The 9581-nt window shown below is 51.1% G+C and overlaps 1 non-coding gene across 1 annotated transcript; it reads right to left on the bottom strand.

The window, feature by feature from the left end:
* Positions 1 to 1437: 1437 nt before the first annotated feature.
* LOC123792032 (small nucleolar RNA U13) lies at positions 1438 to 1540 on the bottom strand. The gene has a single exon (XR_006779618.2). It is a non-coding gene; the product is annotated as a small nucleolar RNA U13 (small nucleolar RNA).
* Positions 1541 to 9581: the final 8041 nt, after the last annotated feature.

The following is a 9581-nucleotide window of genomic DNA, read 5'->3' as shown; positions in this document are numbered from 1 at the left end:
CCTGCCCATCTGAAGCTTGCTTTCTCTGCTCAGTCTTCCTTTGCGTGATCTTGGAGAAGGTAGTTCATCTTTTGGAACATTAGTTTCCTCACCTGTTTATAGTATAAAGAATACTTATCTGAAGGGAATGGAAATAATGTATGTTAAACACGGTCATGTAGGAAGTGCTCAGTGACTGATGTTATTTTCTAGGGTGAAGGCATATCAAATGGTCATCATAGAATGTGAAAAAGTGTAGTGAGCTTTTATATTGAAGGTCGAGGACACAAAGGAGGAGCATATAACTGCCTCTGGGGGTCAGGGAGGTCCTACAATTACTACCAATTGCTGACAAGACTGGGGGTGGGGCTTCTCCTGCATCTCACACATCCACTGTGGACTGTGATTGAAAGTCAGAGAAAAAGGAAATGCAGTATAGTGAGAACATACTGAGTAGCAAAAAAATGTGAGTGGTGAGGTAACAGACATAAGTACAAGCAGTCTCTAAATTTCAGTTTAGTTCATGGTGGGGGAAGAATCTGTAGGTGGGACAGTCTAAAGTCTGCAAGGGCTCTGGAGGAGAGAGCTGAGTAGGCTTGGTCAGAGAGTACAGGCATTCCAGAATTCTCGGGAAGTTCTAGAACATTCTAGTATATTCTGGAATGCACTTCCTGTGGGTGAAGCCAGAGGGCAGGGAGAAGTTCACACGATTCTGTTTGTGAGTAAGAGATTGGGTTTGTTGACTCGTCTGCCTGTGGGGTGCCCCAGAGAGGACCACAGCAGCATTGTATTCACGTCTGGAGAGTTCTGCCCCTTTAAAGAGCCCAGAACTCCAGATAGTGAAGCAAACTTCCTCCAAGAGTGTAGCCAGGTCTAAACTGTACTGTGATTTTTTTTTCCCTAGAAAGCCTGAATAATATTAACTGTGGAAAATCACTACCTTCCTCCTATCACCCTCCACACATGGATGTCTCCTCTCCAAGGTCGTCTTTTGTGCTAAAGCTGTGGAGAAGGCACTTTTCTTTCTTGTTCAGGAATCACAGCTCCTTGACACTCGAGAATGTCATTGACAATGACATGAAGCAAGATTAGTGATGTGCCGGTCTCCAATCTCTCAAGAACGCTTCATCTCTCAGGACCAATGGCTCCAGTAATGGTGATGGGCAAGATGATGTTGGAAGGAACAGCTGGATCTGGTGCGTTGCCTCATATACCATCCAAAATGGTGGAGAATTAATTACCAGCCTTATTTCCCACCCAGAACTGTGTGAGGAGGCAGCTTATTATCAAGGGCAAGTCTGGATCTGCTGTCCTGTGGGGACCGGAACAAATGTTCTGCCCTGACTTCTCTGTTAAGCCATCTTTCTTCCTTCCTTCCTTCCTTCCTTCCTTCCTTCCTTCCTTCCTTCCTTCCTTCCTTCCTTTCTTTCTTCTTTCTTTCTTTCTCCTCCAAGTTCACGTCAGACAGGTAATGTGCCGAGGTTGTAACAAGGTTGGAGGGAGGCATGTGGCCCACAATGGTGTGAACACCCAATCATCACGCTTGTAGCTACAAAAGGATCCATTAAGCCATCTTTCCACCCTTCACTCTGCGAGGACTAAACATCATTACCGGGACTGGGTGCACCCTGTTAAATGTTGAGCTGCTACCTGGAGGACCACTGAGAGGTGACAGTGACCCATGCGCATTTAAAATGTCAGCTCCTGGGGCATCTGGGTGGCTCAGTCGGTTGAGCATCTGCCTTTGGCTCGGGTCATGAGCCCAGGGCTCTGGATCAAGCTTCTCCCTCTCCCTCTCCCTGCTGCTCCTGCCTGTGTTCCCTCTCTCTCTCTCTCTCTCTCTCTCTCTGTCAAATAAATAAATAAAATCTTAAAAAAATAAAAATAAAATAAAATGAAATAAAATGTAAGCCCCTTCAGGTATAAATGTCCTTGACAGCAGCATCTCACTAGGGCTGTCTCTTACCAAAGCGGCTGTGGCAGCAGGTGGAGGGGCCTTCTATATGCTTGGCATTTCTCTATGCATGATTTGGGCTACCAAAAAAATACAGTAAATTCCTAAGTAGGGCCCCCAGAATTTGGTCCCATAAAACGTGGGCTTGTCTTATAATGAGGTAGGTGGAAATGACCAGGGGGCAGGGAGCAATCACCCTCCCTGTATTTTCATCCAATCTTATGTGATTGTGAGTGCATTATCATAGGGCTTCATTATGTAGCAAACAGAAACATCATTTCCACCAAGTGCCAAGAGAGCACACTTTACCTGCATTTCCAGATGTAGTTCAGAGATTTGCAGGCAGATACAGGTTATGGTTCGAGCTGGAGAGGAGGTCTGGGAATAGCTCTGTCTGGATGCTCTGACCCCAGTACCACAACCCCTTCCTGTCACCCAAGCAAGGAGTCCATGGGTGGGAGGGGGTTGACCTGGTGCACACCCGCTGAGCCCGGGAGCTGGGCAAGGAGCCCTTCAGAGCAGCGCCTGGTGCCCTCCCCTGAGCATGGCGGGGCTTCTGGATCTCATTAGGCCACAGCTGTCCCAGCCTGGACACCATGAGCAAAGCGTGGGCCTGGTTTCCATCACTCGAGTGTTGATTTGGCCTGTAATCATCATCAGAGGGCACATTCCAGGTTTGTGGTTTAAGAAAAAGCGTACTTTTGTCTGCCGTCGAGGAGCCATTTCGTCCTGAGCCTTTAATGCCTCTCCCGGCTCCGCACCGCTCCCTCTCCTATAGGAATCTGACCATCCAGCTTTGATTGCAGACGCAGGCCCGCGTGAGGCTTGGCAAGGCGCACAGGCCCCTTCTCTGCATCTTCCTAAGTGCTGAAAAGTGCCAATGTGGCCAGATAAACGTGTGCTGTGTTCCTGGGCCAGGGATTCCTCAGGGATGCGTTGGGCTCTGCACCTTCGTAGGAAACACCCAATAAACCGCGGGCCTTAAGGCTCTGCTGCTTTCGTGCTGGGCTTCCATGCCGTCTCCTCCGGGCTGCCAAGATACCTCTGACCAAATTGCTGCTCGAAGTCCCATACCAAGCGAGGCTTCCTGAAGCCCTGGCCCGCTCCCACAGAGACGGCTGGTTGGCTCTCACATGCAGGGGTGAGATGCGGTTCTCAACGCAGTAACTCACTCTCTTCTGCATCGGGTGACATCTGGGGCCGCCTATCATCAGGGATGGGGGAAGTGAGCGAGCCCTGCTTGGCCAGGCACCCATTCACCCCCGTGAGACTCTCAAAGCCAGCTGGCTTTGGCTCAGGATGTATCCCGAGGACAAAGGGACAGAGTTTGTCTCTGGGTGCAATGAACCCATCTTCAACATTTTTTTCTTTTTTTAAGTAGGCTCCATGCCCCACGTGAGGCCTGAACTCATGACCCTGAAATCAAGAGTCAGATGCTCCCCATCGCTTTAAGTTATAACTAGCCCAGGCAGTGACAGCCAGCTCTCTGATAATCAAGGACGGACAGGATTGCTATTGGCCAGATAATCAGAAAATTCAGACTTTTGTTTTCAATAGCTTTACAGAAGGAAAAAATACAAAGTTTAGCTACAGGCAGATTCTGTTGTTGCTGAGCCCCCAAGGAGGTCGGCTTGCTGGCTATGGGCTTGGATGACTCACGGTGAGAGGGTGACCTTCGAGGCTGAGCTCAGTGGCACACAGCAGATGACACGCGCGCAGAAAGCCAGCGCCAGCTGTGGGGGCCGGGGACGGGCAGGTCAGGGCTAGCGCCCGATGCTCAGGCACCCGGGGTCATTAGGGATCCATGGGGTCAGACGATTTAAAACAATTGCAGCCAGCAGGGCAGGCTCTGGTGACATCGACAGCGGAACACAGTACTTGCAGCTGTAATTGTACCAATATCGGGGCGCCTGGGTGGCGCAGTCGTTAAGCGTCTGCCTTCGGCTCAGGGCGTGATCCCGGCGTTCTGGGATCGAGCCCCACATCGGGCTCCTCCGCTATGAGCCTGCTTTTTCCTCTCCCACTCCCTCTGCTTGTGTTCCCTCTCTCACTGGCTGTCTCTGTCAAATAAATAAATAAAATCTTTAAAAAAAAATAATTGTACCAACCCTAAATAAAGTCAACATTTCGCCCCTGGCAAGGCCTTTTTCTCAACAAATGGGATCGTCCACAGCTAAGGTTTAACCACCTGTCAGGGCAATGACCAATGACTTGGTTGGTCACTTAGCCTTTGCTGTGGATGTCAAATTCACAGTCATTACGGGAGGTATGTGCCAATTTCTGGTGAACAAGCAAAGCCAAGCTACTCTGATTTCACCCCCCCCCTTACATTTTGAAGCTGTAGGTTCTCGCAAGTCTTTGACAAGAATGTTAGGTCTTTTTATATATAGTCTCTCTCATTGTTGTGCCTGCCTGATACAAGGTCAACTTCATGGCAAATTTGGGTTTTTCATTACAGGCGTTGGGGACTTCAGAAGACGCAGCGTGGAGGGCACGTGGGGAGAAAGCCGAGGCTGACTCCAGGGGGCGGAGGGGTGAGTGAGGTCTCTCTGCTGGCAGGAATCAGAGGCTCATAACCAGAGGCCAGACGGGATGGCCTGGAAAGATAACAGACCCTTCCCAGGCCTAACTTCACCACAAGCTGCCATTCAGATCCTGAAGTTTGTTTCTGGCCCAGGATGGTTCCTTAGTGTTCTTGTTGCCCAAGTCCTTCTTTGATGACACTACCTTTTGTCCCCCGATTCCAGCCATATGGACCAAAAGGGGGTTGTCATCCCTTTCCGTGTCTCTGCCTCCCTGGCCTCAGTCCCCTTGAGAGGAGGACATTGGAGACAGTCCCTCCCTGAGGCTGATTGGAACTGCAGCGGGTGGGGGAGAGGTGTTCCTTTTTGGGAGGGGGAGAAGAGCCTGGAAGCTGCTGGTGGTCATGTTCCCCACCTCCAGAGAAAAAAGGGTCCACTACCTTTTGGTGAGAATGAAGCTAACATGCTGGAACCTTCTGTCTGAACTTGAGTCCCTGCTCCAGCAGTTCCCGAGGCTAGGGTGCGTCTGCCATCATTTGGTTAGAAGAATCCACGTGCTCTTCCTTTCGCCCAAGTTCAAGTTGTGTTCCTTGCTGTGATACGTGCTGACGGTTTCTTAGCATGCTCCATGTCGTGTCGCTACTATTATTTCTGGTGCACAGTTTCTGGCACGTTTTGGCAGCCAAGGCCCCATTCCCTCCAGCAACTCCCAACATGCAGGGTTGGCGTGGGCAGCAGTCACGCTATGCTAAGGCTTAGAAGCCAGAGAAGACTTTGCTTCTTACCATCGGAATCTGGCACTGAAATCACACTTCCGCTCCTGTTTTATAACTGAGTCAATACTCAGTTACAGTCAGTTATAAATAGTCAATACTCGGATATAAAACAGGAGCTAAAGGGTATCATTGCAACCCGCACTTGGCGAGACTTTTAGTATACACCAGGAAAGGCCAAAGGCAACGAGGAGAGTTCAGTCTGGGATGACTTATAACCTTCCGTGAACGGGAGGGTTTGTGGGCTTTGTGCAGGGGACAACATTAGCTTCCGCCTCCAACGGGGCGTGAGCAAGGAGGATTTAGATCAGAAGCCAGATTTTGCCGTTCTTTCCAATTCATCCTACAAATGTCAGCTCAGCTCAACAAATAACAACAGAACACGCACCCCGCTGGGGTCATGAAGGTAAGTCCCAGTCTCCTAGACAGACCCACGAGTAGTTCTAAGGCACTGTTTCATCCTGTTACTCAAAGACCCTTCAGCAGACTCCCCAGACAGCCTCAGAATACAGTGTTGACCGGGACGAGCTGTCAAGGCCCTGCGTGACTTTCTGCTGCTCACCTGTCATCCCTACCTTCTGGGTTTCTGTGGCTGCTCCCCATGCTCACCCAGCGGCCTGCCTCCCCTGCCTCCCGGAGGCCCAGCCTCCACGCTGAGAAGGTTCTTCTCCCTTCACTCCTGCCCCCGACTGTCCACACCCTACCCACCTGCAGGGTCCGACTCATGTTCTTCCTTCTCTAAATCTTCCCAGGCCCAGTTCTTTTACATCTTTCTGGTGGAATTTCCCCACCATTTATTATTCAACTCTCTCAAATAGGGACTTCTATGGTTGTTTTAAATTGTGTCCTTACCCCATATCCAGTTGTCCATATACTCTTCAAGGCCTGCCAGCGGCTAGGTCACGTGAGTGCAGAGTACCCCCAGGGCAGCAGCCAGGGCGAGGGCAGAGGGTCTAGGTTTGCGTCTCGGTTGTGGGGTCTTGGGCAGCTGCTCCCTCCCTTCTTCTCTAGAGGGTTCCCTCTGCTCCCTCTGCCTGCAGCACACCTCCTCTTGTCCGTCTGGTGGTCTCTGCTGTCTGCAGTTCCTAGCTCAAGGCTTCCCTCGTTACAGGTACCTCCCCAGTCAGCCCCCTTCCCACCCGAGATCCTTCCCCTGGACTCCCAATCCCAGGCGGACCCCTCACTGAGTCTCGTCACCCCAAGCTGGCCTTCCTTGTTGAGATGTCTGCCTCCCCGATCTGCCAGGAGCCCCCGGGCTCAGAAAGGCCATTCAATTCCTCTCGAGTTCCCAGAGTTACTGAGGACCTGGTGTCTAACAAGGACTGAACACAGGCCCATTCAATGAAGATGAAGTAAGCCTGCCTACCCCACAGGGCAAGGTCTCCAAATAAATAACAATAAAATAATAATTCTGTGATAATGATGACCAACCAAACGGCCACGCGCCTGGCACTGCTCTGGACCATTGTCACCTGTCACCTAGCAGCACAGCCCATGAGGTAAGGACGTGTGTATTAGTTTCCTTATGTGTTGGTAATAACTGACCACAAACCAGAAGTCTGAAATCGAGGTGTCAGCAGGGCCGCATTCCTTCTGGAGTTTCTGGGAGAGCATCCTTGCCTTTGTGAGCTCCCGGGGGCTGCCTGCATTCTTCAGCTCCCGGACACATGGCTCCAACCATTTGCTTCCCTTGTCTCATCTACGACGGATTCTGACCCTCTTCCTTCCCTCTTATAAGGACCCTGCTGATGACACTGAGTCCACCCAGATAAGCAGGAAAATCTCCACATCTCTGGACCCTTCCCTTAATCCCATCTGCAAACTCCCTCATACCATGTGAGGTCACATATTGGCAGGTGCCAGGGATTAGACCCTGGGCGTCTTCCCCCACCATTATTCTGCACACCGAGGGAAGACGCCGAGAAACACAGAAGCAATTCTGTGAAATGTGTTAAGGGCCACAAAGCACTTTATATGTGCAAGATCTTAATAATTTTCCCCATCGCATCAAGCACTTGGGAGGCACTCAATGAGCGCTTCTGAGTTGTTGAAGCGATTCTTAAAAAAGTGAAATGAATTGTCCCGGCATCTACTAAATGCTGGCTCGGAAATGTAAAAATACGGTTTTCCAGCGTTGTTTATTGTCATTGTTTAGTTACTGGTTATTCCTTAGAAACTCTCCACGAGGCAGCGCAACCTTGTTTACCATCTGAGGGAACAGGGTCAGACTGACTGACGATCTCTGAATGAGAAAGTACTGCACTCAGGTTGCAATGAAAACAATGACCAGATGATGCTCCTGTCCTCAAATGTGGATTGGAGACACAAAGTTTCTATTCCCAGGCCACGATCCATTCATTCAGTCTGCCAGTTAGCATTCGTCTGGTGCCTTCCATGTGCCAAGCCCGGGACAACATCCCGGGGGGCCACAGACGGGCACAGCATCCTCTGAAGAGCCTGCCGTTCACAGAAGGGAAAAATGTATCAGCGCACAATTATGATGTGGGGGAGTGGGACCCTGGCGAGAAGGAGAAGGCTGCACCAGTTTTCTGGTGGCGTCTAGCGGGCTGAGGCACCGACTTGGATAAGAAGGGGTTGCTGGGCATCCATGTGGCTGCCCGCGATCCAGGGAACAGAGGGTGGAAGGGCCTGCCATGGCTGGTGGGCGCCGAGGTCTGTGTGAGAAGCGGAGGGAGAATGCAAACGGGAGGCGGTTGGAGCTGAACGTGGGGCAGCCTCCCTCTCTCTCAGCTTGTGGCTTCCTGGCTTCTGTTCACCGCAGGTGGCACGGCACCTTAATCCTGCACCTGTTTGCTTTTGTCTCTGATGTCTTTCCATTCCCTTGAGTCTTAATATATGTTTTGAGATAAGACAGATCCGATTTACCCAGTGGGCATCCGCGAAGCATCGGGAAGCGAGTTAGCGTCGCCATAGTAGTGAAGCGTTAAGGCACCTCTCTAAACAGGAGCCTCCTCCCTGCTCTCGAGGATACGCAGTCTCGGAGGGCATGTGACTGGCCGGGTTTCAGGGTCCAGAAGAGTGCTACTGGCCCCTTCTCCACAGTTACTGTTCCCACCCCTGGCTCCGTCCCCTCGCTCTGACACCGAGTAGCTCTAAGACTCCGAGGAGATAAGTTAACCTCTCTGAGCCTCTGTTTCTTGGTGACGATCACAGTCCCTTCTCTGGCTGTTGTAAGGATCAAAAGATTCAATATACATAAAGTTCCTAGCCTAGCGCTTGGAGCTTAATGGGCACATAAGATACAGGCCAATTCCCTTCCCTGGGAAACTCTGCCCAAGGAAAGCTTTAATTACAGTTGCTTTCTCTTTCTCCCAATTCAAGAATTTGTTTCCAAGACAATGAATAGACCACAGAATTCTGCTCCCTGTCAGCCACTGGTAGCCGACAGACTCCCTGTAGCGGCATCAGCACTGTCTCTCAAAGCTGGGACTTTTCGGCAGGTGTCCATGTGTTGCTCCGTGGCCCCTGGCGCATCCAGATCCGTGACCGCTATACAAGACACGTGCTTAAGTATTTACCACGCTCGGAGCCACCCCAGCGCGGCAGGGCTCAGAAGAAAATCCGAGGAGCAAGACAGCTGTGGCATCATCCATCCCTAGCTTGGTGGAGCATATGTCTTGATGGGAGGTCTCATCACCAGCCCGGGTAACCAGTCGCTTTCAAAAACGAATGATAATTATCTCCACTCAAACTCAGGCATATCAGGCATGACGGATCACTTGTCAACTGAGGCTGTTGGAATGGTTCCCTGGTTCCATCTCTCCCAGTGTCCAGGCACACGCCTGAGTTCCTGGCGTGGCCAGAGTAAGAATGCTAGAGGCGGGCGGGGGAGGAGTAGATCTGTTTCAGCCCCGGCTAAGCACCTGGCGTGAGCTTTCATCTCACCGGTGCCGCAGGAACATGAGGACTACTATTTTTTCTAATTTACAGATAAGACCACCTATGGCTGAGAGACGGACAGGAATGTACCCAAGGTCACACAGCTGTGAAAGGCACGGCCAGGGTCTGGCTCCTGGCTCCTTGCCTCCAAAGGCATGGCACAGAGGCAAGAGGAACACAAGAAGATCTTTCCCAGTGTCTTTGAAAGGCTCCCCGAGGACGCGGGTCCCAGTGGGTGCTGCAGGGGCCAACATGCCCTGGCTTCATTTGATCATCTGAGGTTGGGAATTCCTTTTGCCAAAGGCAGCCCTGATCCCTGTGCCTGTCTGTAAATTTCTTCCACCGAATATGGCTCATGCAGTGTCTCTCTAGGAATGTGAATAGGATAGGGCCAGACCCACATGCCAAACAGGCAGCCAGGGGGATGAAGGCCATCTCCAGGGTAACTGAAAT

This window comes from Ursus americanus, chromosome 10, assembly GCF_024610735.1.
Source record: "Ursus americanus isolate L20-20 chromosome 10, mUrsAme1.1.p, whole genome shotgun sequence".
NCBI classification, from domain to species: domain Eukaryota; kingdom Metazoa; phylum Chordata; class Mammalia; order Carnivora; family Ursidae; genus Ursus; species Ursus americanus.
The sequence above is the reverse complement of the archived record's forward strand: the minus strand, read 5'-3'. Positions and strand labels throughout refer to the sequence as shown.